The sequence below is a fragment of the Medicago sativa genome, chromosome 3 (assembly GCF_051527215.1).
Source record: "Medicago sativa cultivar Bolivia chromosome 3, Bolivia_mono, whole genome shotgun sequence".
NCBI lineage: Eukaryota > Viridiplantae > Streptophyta > Magnoliopsida > Fabales > Fabaceae > Medicago > Medicago sativa.
The window spans coordinates 36,758,509-36,775,608 of record NC_140751.1 but is presented as its reverse complement, the minus strand read 5'-3'; positions in this window follow the sequence as shown (position 1 = coordinate 36,775,608).

Here is a 17,100-nt window from a genome sequence, read left to right as displayed (position 1 = left end):
TCAAATGAAAATTTTGTAGGTACCGGTATGTTACGATTCGCGTAGAGTGGGCTAAACTCACTAGAACCAAGATTTGATGGCACATATGTGTTATCAACTTGTTCTGTGATTTTAGAGTAACGACTGTGACCTATGTTCGGTGTATGTTTATTTATAGTGGAAAATCATCAACGCCAATGATCCGTGTGTTATATCATAATGTTTTCTTAAAGAAAGAAATTAACGAGCAAGCATTAGTTGATTACGCAAAACATAGTATGCGAGAATACAAGGATGCAATGAAGCAAGATCAAGAAAGGCATGTATAATTTATGATGAATCTACCACGAGAATTCGAGATTGCTCGGAAACAAGTTTAAGTATGATAAGTATATGTCATGAGGTAAACCCAACCAGTGGGAATGTGAGGTCTATCCCCAAGTAAAATAATATGGTAATGGGATAAGTCTACCGTGAGATTCAATCTTACAAGGTATTGTGAGGTGCAAGTTTATGGCAATGGTTGCCGCTTGAAAGGTTTTGAGAAAGGTCTAGAAGATGATGCTCATATGGGAAAAAGAATGTGAAGTTTCAGTCGTCTCAATGGATTAGAATATTGGTAAAGTCAACTGGTGGGAATCAGAGTGGCGCAATGGAATGTTAATAGATAAAGTTTTCGACAATAACCATGGAACATGAAACTTGATAGTAAGAGTCTTCTTGAGAAGCAATATGGGACAAGTGAGAAGCTCACGAAATGTTAAGTAAGCAAAGAGATTAATACGGACAGTGAAGGATATGGCAAAGGTATAATGGATGCGTCTTCACCAAAGTGAGATAGGAAAGGCTAGAGTCACAACAAATGAAGAGTATGTGCTATGATAAGAGAAATAAAGGTCAAAGTCGAAAGGTTCCTTTTTGTGACTCAAAGTAATGATTGAATTATCAAGTGTGGAACCTGTATTAAAAGAAGAAGTGTCATACAGGAGAAGGTAACAATTTGTGATCGTAACCGGATATGATGTTTTGAAGATTCAAGTTTATTGTTCTTAGAACGAGGAAATGAGATATTGTTATGAGGGTCAAGGATCCTATATGATTTATGTTATGCAATAATGTGAGTCTCCAAGATATGTATGTAAGTCAAGAAAGAATAAGAAAGAAGTTACTTTCGAAGTTCAAGAATTTCATTATGGAAGGAGATAGAAATCATGAGTTATGCCCGATGAAGTGCATACCCTCTTATGTCAAACTTGTTAAATGATCACGATACTTGCTATGAAGATTCCGAACTATGATTTAAAAAAGAAAAAAACCTCTTAAATTTAAAATGGGTATTGAGGGACTTGGAAACAAAATTATTTTTTTTAACTTGACATTTTTCACAAATTCTTTTAAAATATTATGTCTCTATTCGTTCCAAGGATACAAATACTCATGTTTAGAAAACTTCTTAAAGCAATATGTTAGAACGAGTATCGTTATTATTTAACAAGAAGCGACATTTGAAAGTATGCGAATGCTATGGAGAGTAAGATGTGTTGAAGTAAACAACAAAGTTTTTCGAAAAGTCTTATGAGGCGCACAAGTATATGTTGAGAGTATTCAGATGCAAGAGGTCTAAGTCGGAAGTTTTAAGAGCATGTAAGCTACAAGATGGGTTGGTGAATGACATATGCATCGGCGTATTTAATCTCACTCCTCCACGACAAGTTATATGAGTTATCCATGAATTCGGATGCTAAGAGAATGATTATGAGATCAGAAGGTTTAATAAGACTCCGAAAGAGATGAAAGAATCGTAGAATCGTTAAGATAAGTAAAGAAAGTGAGAGACATGTGTCTCAAGGTACAATAAGTAAGATGATATATGAACTATGTGTACATGAAAAGATGTTTATAATACAATCGAGCACTGCATGGCAAACCTGGTTTCCATTAGGACCCCAGTTAAAAAGGTAAATCCTGAGTGTTCTAGTTATGATAAGTTACTCATATGAATGGTTAATGTTAAATGGGTATGATATGGATCCAAAGAGACAAAGTCGATACGCAGAAAGGATAAGATATGATCATGATGTTTTAAGTTAAGCCAAGATTATGGGAGGAATAATTTCGATAATATGAGGATTACTTCACTATGATATGTTTTGAACTCGGTTAATGTTAAGTAATCTCTAAATTTCGAGGACAAAATTTTTTAAGGGGGATAGAATGTAATATCCCGCTCGTCAGCTAATAGAAATTTTATCTATTAAATGTATCAGAGGACTAAGGTTCATGGAAAACGAGTATGATGAAAATGTTAAGTACGACGGAAGATAATATTAGGTAATATCAGTCAAGCAAGGATTTATGTATCAGTGTCAGGCTAAATGCGACCGAGACAAAGGACATTTAAGTAATTTCGCACAAGGGAGTATATAAGTATGTTTGGGCACCAAATACTCATTTTCCCATTTCATTTCTCTCTCTAGGTTTTGAGGAAATATTTCTCTCCCCCTTCTCTCTAGACTTGCGCCCTCCATCTCTCTTTAAAGGCATCCAAACTTCCTCCAAAACATGATCAAGCATGGATTAAGGTAGCTTATCAAGCAAGAAACAAGTGGAGGAAGAGATTAAAGCATGGTTTGGTGGAAAGAGCTAAAGATCAAGAATGAAGAGGAAGCTAGGGTTTGATGCTTGATGCTTGGGAAATTTCAAGAAACATGTTTAGATGAGTTCTTAGATAGTTTCTCCTACCTTTGGGTTGTGCAATTCTTGTGAGAAAACATGATTTGTATTAGTATATAAGTTAGGGTTTTAGTACCCCTTTTGCCATTAGTCATTGAAATTATGTTGTTTGTTGTTATGTATTTGTTCTAAGCTATTTTCTATGTATTCTAATTGGTTTGTGTGCATTGGAAACTTATTTTGAGGTTTAGAGGTCAAAATTACGAATTCTGCAGGTCTGGTACTGACGAACCTCGCTTAAGCGAGATGAATCTCACTCAAGAGAGATCAAGACAGAATCAAATTAAAATCTCGCTTGGAATCTCGCTCAAGTATGATGAATCTTGCTCAAGCGAGATTTCACAGCACAACACTTTTTACAAGAAAATTCATGAAATGCAGTGGTTTCGACCAAGCTTTTCCCTGCAGTCTCTTATAACTTTAAACACCCCTCAAAGTCAAGTTATCATTGCACTTTCCTCCTAAGGATATTGGTAAAGAAATGCATTAACAACATCATGAATTTCAATGATGAATAGCACATGAGATGTTATGATAGGCTATGCAATACATCCGATTAGTGATGTATTAAGAGGGGGAATGGAACTAGAGCCTCGACATAGTTGTCAATAATTAGAATGATGATCATGAATATTTATGTATGTTAAGATGCTAGGAATATTTTCTACGCTCATGAACAAGAATGAACTAGTATGTAGTTGACCAACAAGGGATCGAGCAGGTATCCCGAGATAAGGAACTATCTCGAATAGTTTAACCTTTCATGTATGTATAAGAACAAGACTATTACAAGATGTAGGTGTTCGTGTCTCTTGTTATCCACGCAGGGGGATACGAGAGGTTCTTGATCTAAGGGGAACGGTTCAAGCCGTAAGGGACCCGCACGACACCGAGGGAGTCCGATGTACGTACATCGGTCATGTATGGTATTGTTCTTGGGGTTACTCCGCCCGGGGCTCTCTGTAAAATGAATCAAGATAATGACTGTTTGTTCAACGCTAACCTAATGAATGAACTTATGCACGACCATGTATGTTATGTTTATGCAAGTATGATTTCATGTAAGATTAATTTAAGAGCAAGAGCATGAGATGCTATAAGACAAGTGCAAGTTATGTATAGAACAAGTAAAGAATGTTATGCCGATGATGATCTTAGGTTTCCCCTAATCATCCGGTTTAGAATTGTGTCATGATTATGCTATGCTTAGGCCTCGATACGTGGTACGTATTCTTGGCAATGCGGTTTTAGTTTCCCCTTAACCGCCATGACATGTATAGGAAGTGAAGCCTATAACTAGTTGAGATGAGACTATGACGGCCCTAGCATGCACGACAGTCTAGTATGCAAGTCCCCACACACGTATAATAAACCTCAGGTTGTATTGTAGACACGAGGTGATTGTAGGTTTCCCCTTGAGGTTGCCTATAGCCTAGGATTTAGGGGAACTCACTGAGACATTATGTCTCATCCCAATCCTTATTTGTTTTAGATAAACAGGTTGGTTGGCAAGCTAGTAGCCGAATGGATGTTACGACAAGTTCGTACCCGCAGCAGGATGTTAAGGATATTCGAGTATGTAATTATTACACTTTTGAAAAGATGAGTAGAATTATCATTGTACGAACGCATGATGTTGTATATAATATTCATTCGAAGCTTTTATGTTGTAAATGTTTAATGTATCCAGTACTAAACTAACGCACATGCTAGACTTTCTAGATACGTCGAGTATGGGTGTTACACCTAAATTATTTGTTTAACTATCAAATCAATCCCTACGTTATATTAAAAAAAAACATCAAATAAGTCTTTGAATTATATAAAAAGAAATCAATTTGATCCTTGAAGTAGCATCTGCAATGTCCCACAAACATAACTCATCAACATCCATTTTTTTCCCAAACATAGAATTCACCATGAGCATATTGCAGCCTCTGATACTCATCTCGCCGTGACGCATAATTAGCGTAATATTGTCTTCCATCGTATGGATTTTGGAAATATTAGTCTTAATCACAAACAAAATAACATCAAAATGCAAACCCTAAAATGCAAACCATTTTCAGATATTGTTTTAATCAATCAGTAATTTCCTTCATTACTAAGTTAATCTTCATCAATTTTAGTAATAACCAACCAGAAAAAAAATCAAATTTTTAAGTCTTAAACTGAAAACCCTAAAATGAATAATCTAAACAACCGTCTCAAAAACACAACACTCACAAACAAACAACAAAGAAAGCTTCAAATGAAGTTTAAAGTTGAAAACGAAATGATAAAAATTGAAAACAAAAATAAAAAAATAGATAAAAAAATGGGGGAAAATGAACAGAGAAAATGAAAAGGAAAAGGAACGATGTTACCTTAACCATATACGAATTCTTCCTTCAAATATCCAATGTTGATCACCGAAGATGATGATGGTTTTGGAGATGTGAAGATGGTGAAGGTTTAAGCGGGAAGGAGAAAGGTCAAGGACGTGTTTGATGTGAAAATAGTGAAATCTGAAGGTAGAAGGTAAGGGTAAAAGAGGGGTAAAATTGGAAAAATAGAAAAAATTGAAGTTGAAAAGTGAAAACTGACATTTTCATCGTTTCCATCAAATTGGTCCTTGCACACGTGGCTTCCTTGTTGACATATGTACAAGACAACACAGCATGTAACAGAGCATTTGGACGAAAGGACCATTTTGATGGAAGCCTGACAAATTCAGCGACTATTTTGATATTTCATTAAATTGGGGGACGAATTTGGCCGATTCGTACAAATTCAGGGACATAGTTGATGATTTACTCGTTAATTTTCTTTATAAATTTTTTCTTATATTTTAAGATGGAGATAGTAGTTTATAAAATCCTTTGAAATATAATATAAATTCTAATATATATATATATATATATATATATATATATATATATATATATATATATATATATATATATATATATAAGAGACAAGAGTAAGAGAATATCAACACAATAGATTTATACTAGTTCATTATCAACACCTAGTAGTTAGTACTTATTCCCTCAACCTAGTAGTTAGTACTTATTCTCTGTTAGTTGATAGAGATAGCCTTTGGTATAGAGTGTTGGTGGCTAGATATGGTGAGGAGGACGGGAGGTTGGAGGATGGGGGCCGGAGTGGTTCTTTATGGTGGAAGGAGGTGGTGAAGATTAGAGATGGGGTAGGGGGCGGTGAAGGGTGGTTCAGTGGGTGTGTGGTGCGTCGTGTGGGGGATGGGGAATCAATGTTTTTTTGGCATGATCGATGGTGTGGTGATGTTCCTTTTAGGGAGCGCTTTAGTAGGTTATATGATTTAGCGATGCATAAATCAATAACGGTTAAAGATATGATTTTACGAGGGTGGGGGGATGGAGGTGAGGCTTGGAAGTGGCGTAGGAGGCTGTGGGTGTGGGAGGAGGATCTTTTAGAGGAGTGTAGGCTATTACTTTTTAATGTTTCTTTGCAGCCTCTTTCTTATGATGTGTGGCAGTGGTTACCGGATCCCACAGGTGGTTACTCGGTTCGTTCTATGTATGCTATGCTCACAACTCAGGAGGTCCCCCAGGTTACTCAGAATGTCGATTTAGTTTGGCATAAACAGGTTCCCCTAAAGGTGTCAGTCTTCGCTTGGCGGTTACTACGTGATCGCCTTCCTACAAAATCTAATTTGGCATTACGTGGTGTTATTAATGTGGAGGATTCTAGGTGTGTTTCGGGGTGTGGCCAGGTGGAGGATGCTCGTCATTTGTTTCTCTCATGCTCTTGCTTTGGGTCACTGTGGCCTTTAGTGCGGTCATGGATTGGTTTCGATGGTGTTGATCATCAAGATGTTTCTGATCATTTTATTCAGTTTACTCACTATACAGGTGTTATGAAATCAAGGTGGTCTTTTCTTCAGCTTATTTGGCTTCTGACCGTTTGGATCATATGGAATGAAAGAAATGCTAGAGTTTTTAATCATAAAGAGTCATCTATAGATCAGCTACTAGACAAAGTGAAGTATTATTCTTTGTGGTGGTTGAAAGCTAAAAAGGCTTGTTTTGTATTTGGTGATCATATGTGGTGGTCTAGTCCTATGTCATGTTTAGGCATTGGTTAGACTCTTTTTTATCTTTGTGAACTGTTCTTTCTTGGTGGTTTCTTGGCACACCTTGTGCTAAAGAGATCATCTGTGCAGTATTAATATAATCCATTTTTGCTTGTTCAAAAAAAACCTGAATGATTTCTACTAACAGCCATAAACCAAGATCACCCGAACTGTCAACTTAATTTAGCGAGACTTCTCTTTTTTATTTATAATAATATATAATACTTCCAACTATACTTTCGAACTTGTTATTTGTTGATTTTAGAATTTGCTAAATTCTGCGTGACTTAATCAATGAAAAGTTTTTTTTTTTTTTTTTTTGGGAAACAAAGGGGCCTAAGCCCAATGAAAAGTTGTTTTTAGTACTTCATTGATGATAACTAAATGGTTATATAAAATGTTGGAGTTTCAAAACGATTTTTTTACTGAATTTCGAAAAAAACAGACATGATATACTCGATGTTTAAATTTTCATCGGACTTTATTGCCACTAAAATTTAAATTGGCGTTTTATGTTGAGACTATAATGAGAATTTAAACTCATTATATATATATATGGGTTTTGCTAGAAGACACCTTTTATGAAGGTGTCTTTTAGCAAATTATTCTATGAGCATTTGTTAAAAGATACCAATTAATTTTTATGAAGTCGTATTTTAGCAAAGTTATAACTAAAAAGTGGAAATCACACCTTGTGGTGTGACTTGCTAAAAGACACTTTCATGGGTGGCTTCTAGCAAAACCATATATATATATATATATATATATATATATATATATATATATATATATATATATATATATATATATATATATATATATATATATATAGGGTCTTGCTACAAGCCACCCTTTGGTGGTGTCTTTTAGCAAGTCACACCTCAAGGTGTGATTTTCACTTTTTAGTTATAACTTTGCTAAAAGACACCTTCATAAAAGTAAGTTGGTGTCTTTTCGCAAATGCTCATAGAGTAACTTGCTAAAAGACACCTTCACAAAAGGTGTCTTCTAGCAAAACCCATATATATATATATATATATATATATATATATATATATATATATATATATATATATATATATATATATGAGGTAAGCTTACGATAACACTCATTGTATATTTCCAAAGTGAAGGAAGCCATTTTTACCGAAAAGACATTTTAAATGAAAATCCATTTTTTTAATGGGAACTTTGCTGATAAGTTTAATTTTGTGGGCTTGTTTAAAAGGAAAAAAAAGTTCGATTTTGTGGCCTAGAATTTACGCACATGACTTTGTGATCTATCTTTTATTTTTTATTTTTTATTTTTATAAAAAGAGATAACTTTTATTAATTAAAACCAATTATTACAAACTACATGACAACACGAACACGACAACAAAGAAACAAGATCTAAGCTCGTACAAACCCAAGAAAAGGCCACAACCTCACAATCTTAACATTAGACTCTTCATTTGATTAGTTTTCAAACCTATAATAATGCATACAATCTCGTAGAGTGAAGGAGCTCTTGAGCTGACTGATGATGTTTTTGAAATATTCTGGCATTTCTTTCTTTCCAAATTACATACTAAGTTACACTCAACGTCATTTTTCTTAGTTGATGCGTACTGTTGTTCCTCTTACATTGACTTTGAATATATTGCACCACAACCTGTTGCATATTTTGATTCGAATCATTTTGACCTTCGGGTTTTTCTTTTTATGTATTTGATTCGAATCAACTCAGTTTAAAAGGAAAAATGATTCAAATCATTACTCCTTTCTGGAAGTATGATTCTAATCAAAATCTTGCTAATTCGTATCACCCTTCATCTAGAAACTTTGATTCGAATCACTGTTCATGAATATCAAATCAATCTTCATCACATCTCAGATTTCAAAACTACACTATTTGATTCGAATAACACATTCTTTTATTCGAATCAAGCAATGCTTTTAAATTAAATTTGTAGTCAGACTTGCTCCTACCTTGATCACCTATATATTGTTGTCTTCACTCATTCCACTACTCATTGAACTAGTTTGCAAACACTCTCTTAATCTTCTCTTTCTCATTTTCTCTAACATCTTTAGATTAAATACTTTTTCTAAGAACCTTTTAGGATTTGAGATCTAGATCAATAGGGTGCTATAAGATATTTGTAATTTTGGTTTCAATCAAGTATATTGGTGGAGCATCAAAAAAAAAGGTGGTTGTGGGGGTTGTTTCTTAAACAATCAAGGTTGATGAGGATCGAAGCAGAGTCATAGTAAAGAAGATTTCTTAAGTAAGAAGATAAAAATATTGCATGCTAGCTTGATCTGAAGACCTTGGGATTTAGATCAAGCTAGCATGCAATCTTTAATTTAAAGGAGCTTGAGGATTGGAGGCATTATAGTGGTTACATAACGTAGAAGATTCAGGATCGCGGTGATTTGTAAAATGAAGGCATTATAGTGGCATTATATGAAGGTGAGAAAAACACAAGAAGGGGGGTTGAATTGTGTTAGATGTTTCTTCATTTTCTCCTACTGAAGTCACTGATCAGAAGCTGATAGAGTTCAGCTTCTGAAGATATGTTCAGATTCTAAATGCAGCGGATAACAACAGAGAGAGAGGGAGAGAGAGAGAGAGAGAGAGAGAAGAAAGACATAAAGCAATTATACAGGTTCCTTTCACAAATTAGAAGTAGTCCTGTCCCCCTTGCACTTCCAAGGAGAGTTCACTAAAATGTAATATCTGATTACAACTACTCACTGCTAAACTTTGCAAGAGACTTCAAACTTACACAAGCACAACTGCAAGAGATTTCCTATGCTTCTGAACACAATCAAGAGACTTCCTATGCTCAAGCACAACTGCAAGAGACTTCTATTCAAACAGAATTACAAAGAAATATGTTTGAGGTTGAACACATGATATACAATCAGTGGTGTTCACAATACAAATCAGATACAGACTCTTACGACTCTAGAATTTCTAAGATATGAAAGTTGTTAAGAAATTCCAAGTGAACTATTGATGCAGAACAATTTCAGCAGAGTTTTGGCACTGGTATATTGTTGTGAGTCTCTTGGAAATCTTCAAGTCTTCACTCCTTTATATAGAGGTGTGAAAGAGACGTTGTTGATTGCCAACACATCAAAAAAGAGTCGTTTGAAGCTTTGATCAATCACCAATGATCTTTTGCCTGATATGGTTATTGTCCTTTGAAGGATCAATTTCAAATTCATTCCAAGTATGAAGGAACATCGTTGCAGGCATAGCTGTTATTCTTGTCCTATAGCAGAGACAAAAATAGAGTAGTGGAGGTAGTGGTTGTACACTTCGTACAATTGTACTTTGTCAACGCTCTTCAAAGAACAAGCATCCAATGCCTTCAAATCCTTTCAAAATAGTCGCTGCTTCACTCTCCTGGTCTTCTGCAATGCTGGGCGTGATTAAATCCTTTGAACAGCCTTTGAAGCTTCAAGTCTCTCATTTTCTGATGAACTTCAGCTTCTGGTGATGTTGCTTCTGATGAGGTGCTTCTGATAAACTTGCTTCTGACGACGTCATAACTTCAGGAGCCCTTGACTTCAGGAGCACTTTTCTTCAGATGCTTCAAGCTTCATTCTTGTTGATTCCTTTGCTCTCCTTTGTTCCTTCAGAACCTTATAAGATACCAAAGTTTTTGTCAACAGTCATGTACACTTGAACAAATATTAGCATATCCAATTGACAATTTTTAATACCTTGTTATCATCAAAACTCTAAAGGGTAATGTTAAACACATTTTGTTCCAACATGTTCCTCTAGCAATCACGCCTATTCTCATGGTTGATTGCCTTTGAAATCCTTGAAGAACGAAACTTTATTTGTCTCAAGGTTTGCTAGACTATTCTCATGTTTTGCAATCTTTGTCTAATTTCACTTGTTCCAATATCAAAACTCCACTTTCGCTTTATGAATTGATATTTGAGATGATGAATTAACAAATAGTAACCCTCAACTTTCGCTTCATGAGTTTGATATTTGTTAATTCATTATGATAACAATGAAATTAGATTAGAAAGTAGATTTATATAAAATTAGGGTTCAAGGCTTGGTTTGATTAGGGTTATGCCATTTAGACTTACCCACTACTCACTCATGTTCATCGTCGACATAGAAGAGGAGAAGAAGAAGAACATAAAATAAAATAATAAAAAGGATAACTTTTATTAAGAGATAACAATTGTCACTATTGAATTCCAAGAACAAAAGATGAATTGTTATGATAGCTAGCTACTCTATTTATAGTCTATAACGACTTAAAACCTAAGCAATACATCACTAGAATGTTCCATAAGAAACCATGGGCTTTTAGGTCATAAAATAAACTAATAGGTAGCTTGTCCTTGAAGAAAAAGCAGCAAAAGAGTGTCCTGGGAGGTGGCACGACCGTGTGGCTGGTGGCACGGGCCGTGCCATGCTTCTGACTTGGGGAAATTGTATTTTTGACTTCAATCTTCGTATTTTTGACCCGAATCAGCTCCAAATCCTCTTTCTTTTGCTCCAAGACTCAATCTTTCAATTATTTGTTCCTGAAATTAAATAACTTGCAATTGAAGTAAAATAGTTCTAAAACAGAAATAATATTAAATAAAACGGAATCAAATCTAAATAAAACGGACTCAAATATTATATTAAAAACGCTAATTATTGACTCATCAAGACCAAGTGAAGATGGTACTTGCAGAGATTGTGGCTAAAGAGGCGGGAAACCCGGTTGTAGACTTGGGTCTCAGTCATGATATTGAGTTTGGACTTTTTACTATTTGTGTGTCCTTTATTTCCTTACTTATGTCAGCACATATTTTGTATATCAATCTAATACGTCTATTTTAATTTTTTTCCCCTTTACAGTCTAAGGATATAAAAACAAATATAATGTAGTTCCTCTTTTAGCCATAATGAGAGCTGCATTTTGGAGGGTATAATGCAGAATCATAGCATTTGATTATAAAAATCAAATAAGACAATTTGGCTTTCAAGTACTTGTTTTATCACAATCCTAATTATTGATATTCCACCAATGATTGTAATTATGCATTATACAAAGGTAGAGAACAAGTGCAAGTGCCTTTGCATAACTAGCATACCATATCATCATGAGCCTACTTTTTTGAGGTGTTATTTTTTGTGTTCCGAGAACAAATAGCTTGATTCCTCAAACTTCATAATTTAACTTCGTAGCCACACATGCACGCGAAGAAGTTTGACGAAGGCTGTGTAGTGTGTCGAAAGCCGCCAAGTGAACCTCATCCTAGTTGGCAAATCTACTATCATGAACAAACTGTATGATTTTGATTCAAGTTCTCCTTGTTAGTTTATTTTTTATTCAAAATGAGTGTTAGTTTCTTTTTTATTCAAAATCAATGTTAGTTTCTTTTATATTTCTTTTTTATTCTATCGTAGACCTGATATGATTAGTAGTTTGCATGTGTGTGTACATTTGTCTGTGAACTCCAACTGAGGTAGTGTGCATTTGTGAAATCCGAACACAAGTGTATTGTTAGGAGACTGGTCTTCTGCATAATATTTTGCATGTTTGCAACACTATTTGGGTTGGCCTTTTTACATTAGTGCAGTCCAATCATAGGTGAATTGTTGGGTATGATCTTTTAGTCTATTTTGAAAGCAAGGGTAACATGGTGGAGATCTCACAGACTGGTGGAATTCGATGATTTGGCAGGCTGAGATTTACAAATATTGTGTTTTGGTAATAGGTAGGATGTTGTTTTCCTGCAGAATTAATGCATTTTTTTAACATAATGAGTAGGCATGTTTTTAGCATAATGAGTAGGCATGTTTGTGTGTAATGGAGTTGTTCTTTTGCCTCTCTTTCCGGTGAGCTGTATATAAAGTGTGATCAGGTATTGGACTGTCAACATTCTCCCTACTAAATAATGTGTTGCTTTTTATTAATTTTCTGAACTTCACATTATTATGTTCAGATCGAACATCCAATTCAAACATACAAAAGTGCTCGTTCTGTTTTTAGAGGAACTATTTGAAGTTATATCAATGATCATTATTTGTAGTTCCTTTGTGTATTATAAAGAAAAGTTAAGCACAACTTACTGGTTTTTTTTATTTATCCTTAACTTTGATAAATCTAAACCGATTTCATGTTTTTATTTTTTTGTTGGTTTACTTGTGCTTGTAGAATATCTCATGCTTCTGAATTTTTCTGCCAATTCTGCACTGAGCATTTGCGTTGACTCCTCATCTCTCATGAATCAGATTAGTTCACTATGTCATTTTAATTAAGGTAGAGATAAAATCTTGGGCATATGTGTTCTATGCTGGAAATCAAACAGTACATAATTAAAATTTCCTTCCATATGACACAGGAAATCATTTGTTAGAGGTAGCTTTAACCACTAAACGTTGGATCGCTTGTCATGAGAGTACCATTGCAGTTGGGGTTTTTTTTGTTGGTTGCGACTACTTTTGCTATATATGCACTGGCCTTACAATTTTTTTTTTAGTTTTGTAAATTAGATGTCCTTCTCTAGGATTGATTAATAAGAGATTTATTTTGTAACCAAGTTTCTGATGAACATATTACTAGTGTTTATTATTTATCAATGGATGCAATGAGATGTTTTATTGATTTGCTAATTCGCTGCAATATTGAACTTTCGAATGAAGGATTTAATAAAAATAAAACTTATAATGGCACACCTTTATTAGCGCTTTTTTGAAAGCGCTAATAAAGGGGGGATAATTAAGATAGTGCTTTCTCAAAAACGCTAAGAAACATCTGTTTAAAATAGCACAAAAATAAGGTTATGTTAGCGCTTTTCTGAAAGCGCTATTATAGGGGTTCTGACCTATAATAGCGGGGGCTTTCTTAGCGCTTCAAAAGCGCTATTAAATGCTAAAATGAATGTTATTAAAAGGGATATTTTGTAGTAGTGGCATCATCACAATAAGAACTGGGTTGATGGAAAATGGTCATGTGCAAAAAGGGACCCCATTCTGCGAGGGTTTGAAGCATATCTTTAATGAGGCTATGGGGTGTGCTACCTAGTAGGGCTTACTTTGTATATATGGATATTTTCGTTTGAATATTTTGTATTTTTGGATGTTTCGTTAAGATGCATAATATTATGTTTCACATTGTCAACTATTTGTTACTTGGGTTATGGTTTGATGTGTGTTGCCATTATCTTATGATTTGTTATGTTTTGATGTGTGATGAGTTTTTCTCAGAACATATGTTCTAATGTTAGATTGCAGCAAGTCAATCTATTTGTTCTATATTCTATTTCAAATTCTACCAGTCAAATACGTATTTAACATATGTAGTTTATAGAATACAAAATACATCAATATAATGAATCCAAGTGTGGTTAAAAACTAATCTTGAGGAGGTTCGACACGATTCAAATTGCATAACCTGAAATGTATGTAGATGTTAAATATTTTTTAGGATTGTATATAACCAATAAATAACTTTGTTGACATTATGATATAATGAAAAAAATTCTAGGTCTTCTACGTTTTGCTAGATTTCTGCTATAAAAATTGGAAAAATTCAAAACACGCTTCAGATTGTATAATCTAGAATGAGGACCATAATTTTTTTTTTGAAAAATTGAACTTTAAGCTTCAAAATAATCCCATCAGGCACCATAAAATGATCAAAATACCCCCGTTAATAGTTAAGTGTCGTTCGCTATTCAACGACAGCTAAATGTGTTCCAGATCAAAACATGCATAAACAGGAACCAATAATTTGAAAAACACATCAATGACACTTAAGTGATGTTGGTGCCTGACATCATTTTCCTTCATCATGCATCAAAAGTTGTTAGCCATAATTAGTGAGAAGGATGTTAGATCTTGTATTGGGGGTCTGTTGCAATAACTTGATCAAGAAGATGATGAAGATGAACATGATGAAGTGTGCACATAAATTCCAAAGATTGTTGTATATCTTGATTGATGGGAAGAGGTTGTTGCACTTGAAATCTAAAAAAGTTTGAATGGTTATGAATGTAAAACTCAAAGCGCATGGGGTTGCCACACTAACCTTTAGGTTCGATTCGTCTCCACCAATAACTGTATATTGGATGCAATAAGGAATGACCGACGAATCCCCTTCAGGATACTATGAGTTCCTTGAAGTGTATTGCACAACCACACCAAGCGTATCTTCTAACAGTATTTTACAAATTTATGGTTCCAGCAATTCACTCATGCATTAGAGAATTGATGAATGATTTAGAATAAGAGAATGCGGGAGAATTATGTTGTTAATGCAACAAAATTCCTGTTTTGTGTCTGTCAAACTAATGCCCAAATGTCAAACATTTATAGTGCATTATATGACCCTTCACATGAGAGAAAGCACCACTTTGACTTGAATCAATGTTATGGTTCATTAAGCACCCTTTTGCCAAATGTTATGATGATACACACTTGAATCAATGCTAAGGTTCATTAAGCACCCCTTTGCCAAAGGTTATAATCATATACACTTGAATCAATGAAAATGTTCATTAAACCCCTCTTTGCGAAAAGTTTCAATGTATATGAATGATTCCCATGAAAAGTTACAACTTTTGATTCTACAGTGATTCCATTATTTTGGAAATCATCAACAAAGGAGCAGGGCAAGAAATAGGAGCCATAATCATGTAAAATTATACAATTGAACTCGTAACCTATCCTTTATAAAAGCAGTATATATTCTTATTTGGTCAATGTAGTACTATATGTGTTGCAAGCTCTACATATACAACTTTTAAGAAGAATTTATTCATAGGGTGTAATTTTAGTTTCGTTACGTGTTCTTGAATGTATTGGAATCAGTGTTCGACTTGGACATATTTGTTAATCCGAAGTTCTGAATCATAGGTTTGGTTTTCAATTGTGTAGGTATATTTCAAGAGATAAATATTTACATAACTTTAAAGACCAACCTATGGCTCAAAAATTCAGCCAATTCTCTAGCTATATCTCCACCACCAACTTCAACAGGTGTTGGTTCTTGGCTTTCTGACCCAAAATTTTGTTTGGACATGCTCCTATTTCTTGGAATTTTAATAATACGTTAATAATGAAATACTAACGATATCAAAAGAGAATCAATCATCCTCTTGAAAATTTTAGAATATTTTCCACTATTTATATGATCCTTCAATTTTCCAACAATATTAATTTTTTTTTTAATATCAAAGTATTCGTGATTAATACTTCTTTTTGTAACCAATAAATAAATAATTGATATTTTTTATTGAAATAAACAACTATATTATGAAGGATAACATTTTTTTTTTGACGTTAAAGACAATTTCATTAATGAAAGTCTGGCAATAAATCAAATGCCGAGACTGCAGAAATACAAGGCGGAGTTTCTTCAATCCACATGCAATCTAAATTCTTAAGAGCATATTTTGCTAAATAATGAGCACATTGGTTGGCTTCACGCCTAACATGCGAAAAATTTAAACTACGAAAGCTACCATTAAAAGTAATACAATCTCGAATAATTGATCCAACATAGTTTGAAGATTGTTGGTGAGCATTCAACGCTAAAACCACATTAGAAGCATCTTATTCTGCTATAAGATTCAGAAATGACATGTCTTTTGCAAATTCCAAACCCTTCCGCATAACTAAAACTTCTGCAACCTCTGAATCTGGTGATGAAAAGACTATTGTGAAGGATATTATTTCTGCAACCTCAGAAAGGAGCATATTATGAAGGATAACATGAAAAAACAACACAAGTGTTAAATAATTTAATATTATTATTTAATTCTTTTTAATACTTAAAATCCTCATGTGAAAGAGAATTCAATAAGTTTATAAGATCCAGCTTAGCTTCCCTCAATAAAAAAAAAATAAAAAGATCCAGCTTAACTGAAAATGCCGACACTATTAGGCTGGCCATCTTATTTTTTATTTTTTTTGCCCAAATAGTTATATAAGATTTATTTGTCATGTCTTTTTTTGTGAAGACACAATTTTGTACCGAACAAAGCTATTTGGTTTTACTTCTTGAGCTTTACACGGGCAATACAACCTTTTGCCAAAATAGTTATATAAGATTCATTATCGCTTCAATACATAAATACAAAATAGAATCCTTGTCCGGTCTATTTAGGCTTCATCCACTGACCATAGTGCATGTGGCTGGAATATTAGGGCTTTGGAATCTCAGGCAATTATAGGTAGTTTCACAACACCAAGAAATGCTTTGTTCTCATTGACAGCTTAGTAAATACCTTGTTCTATGTCTATGATGACAACCTCAAAAAAAGACAATGGT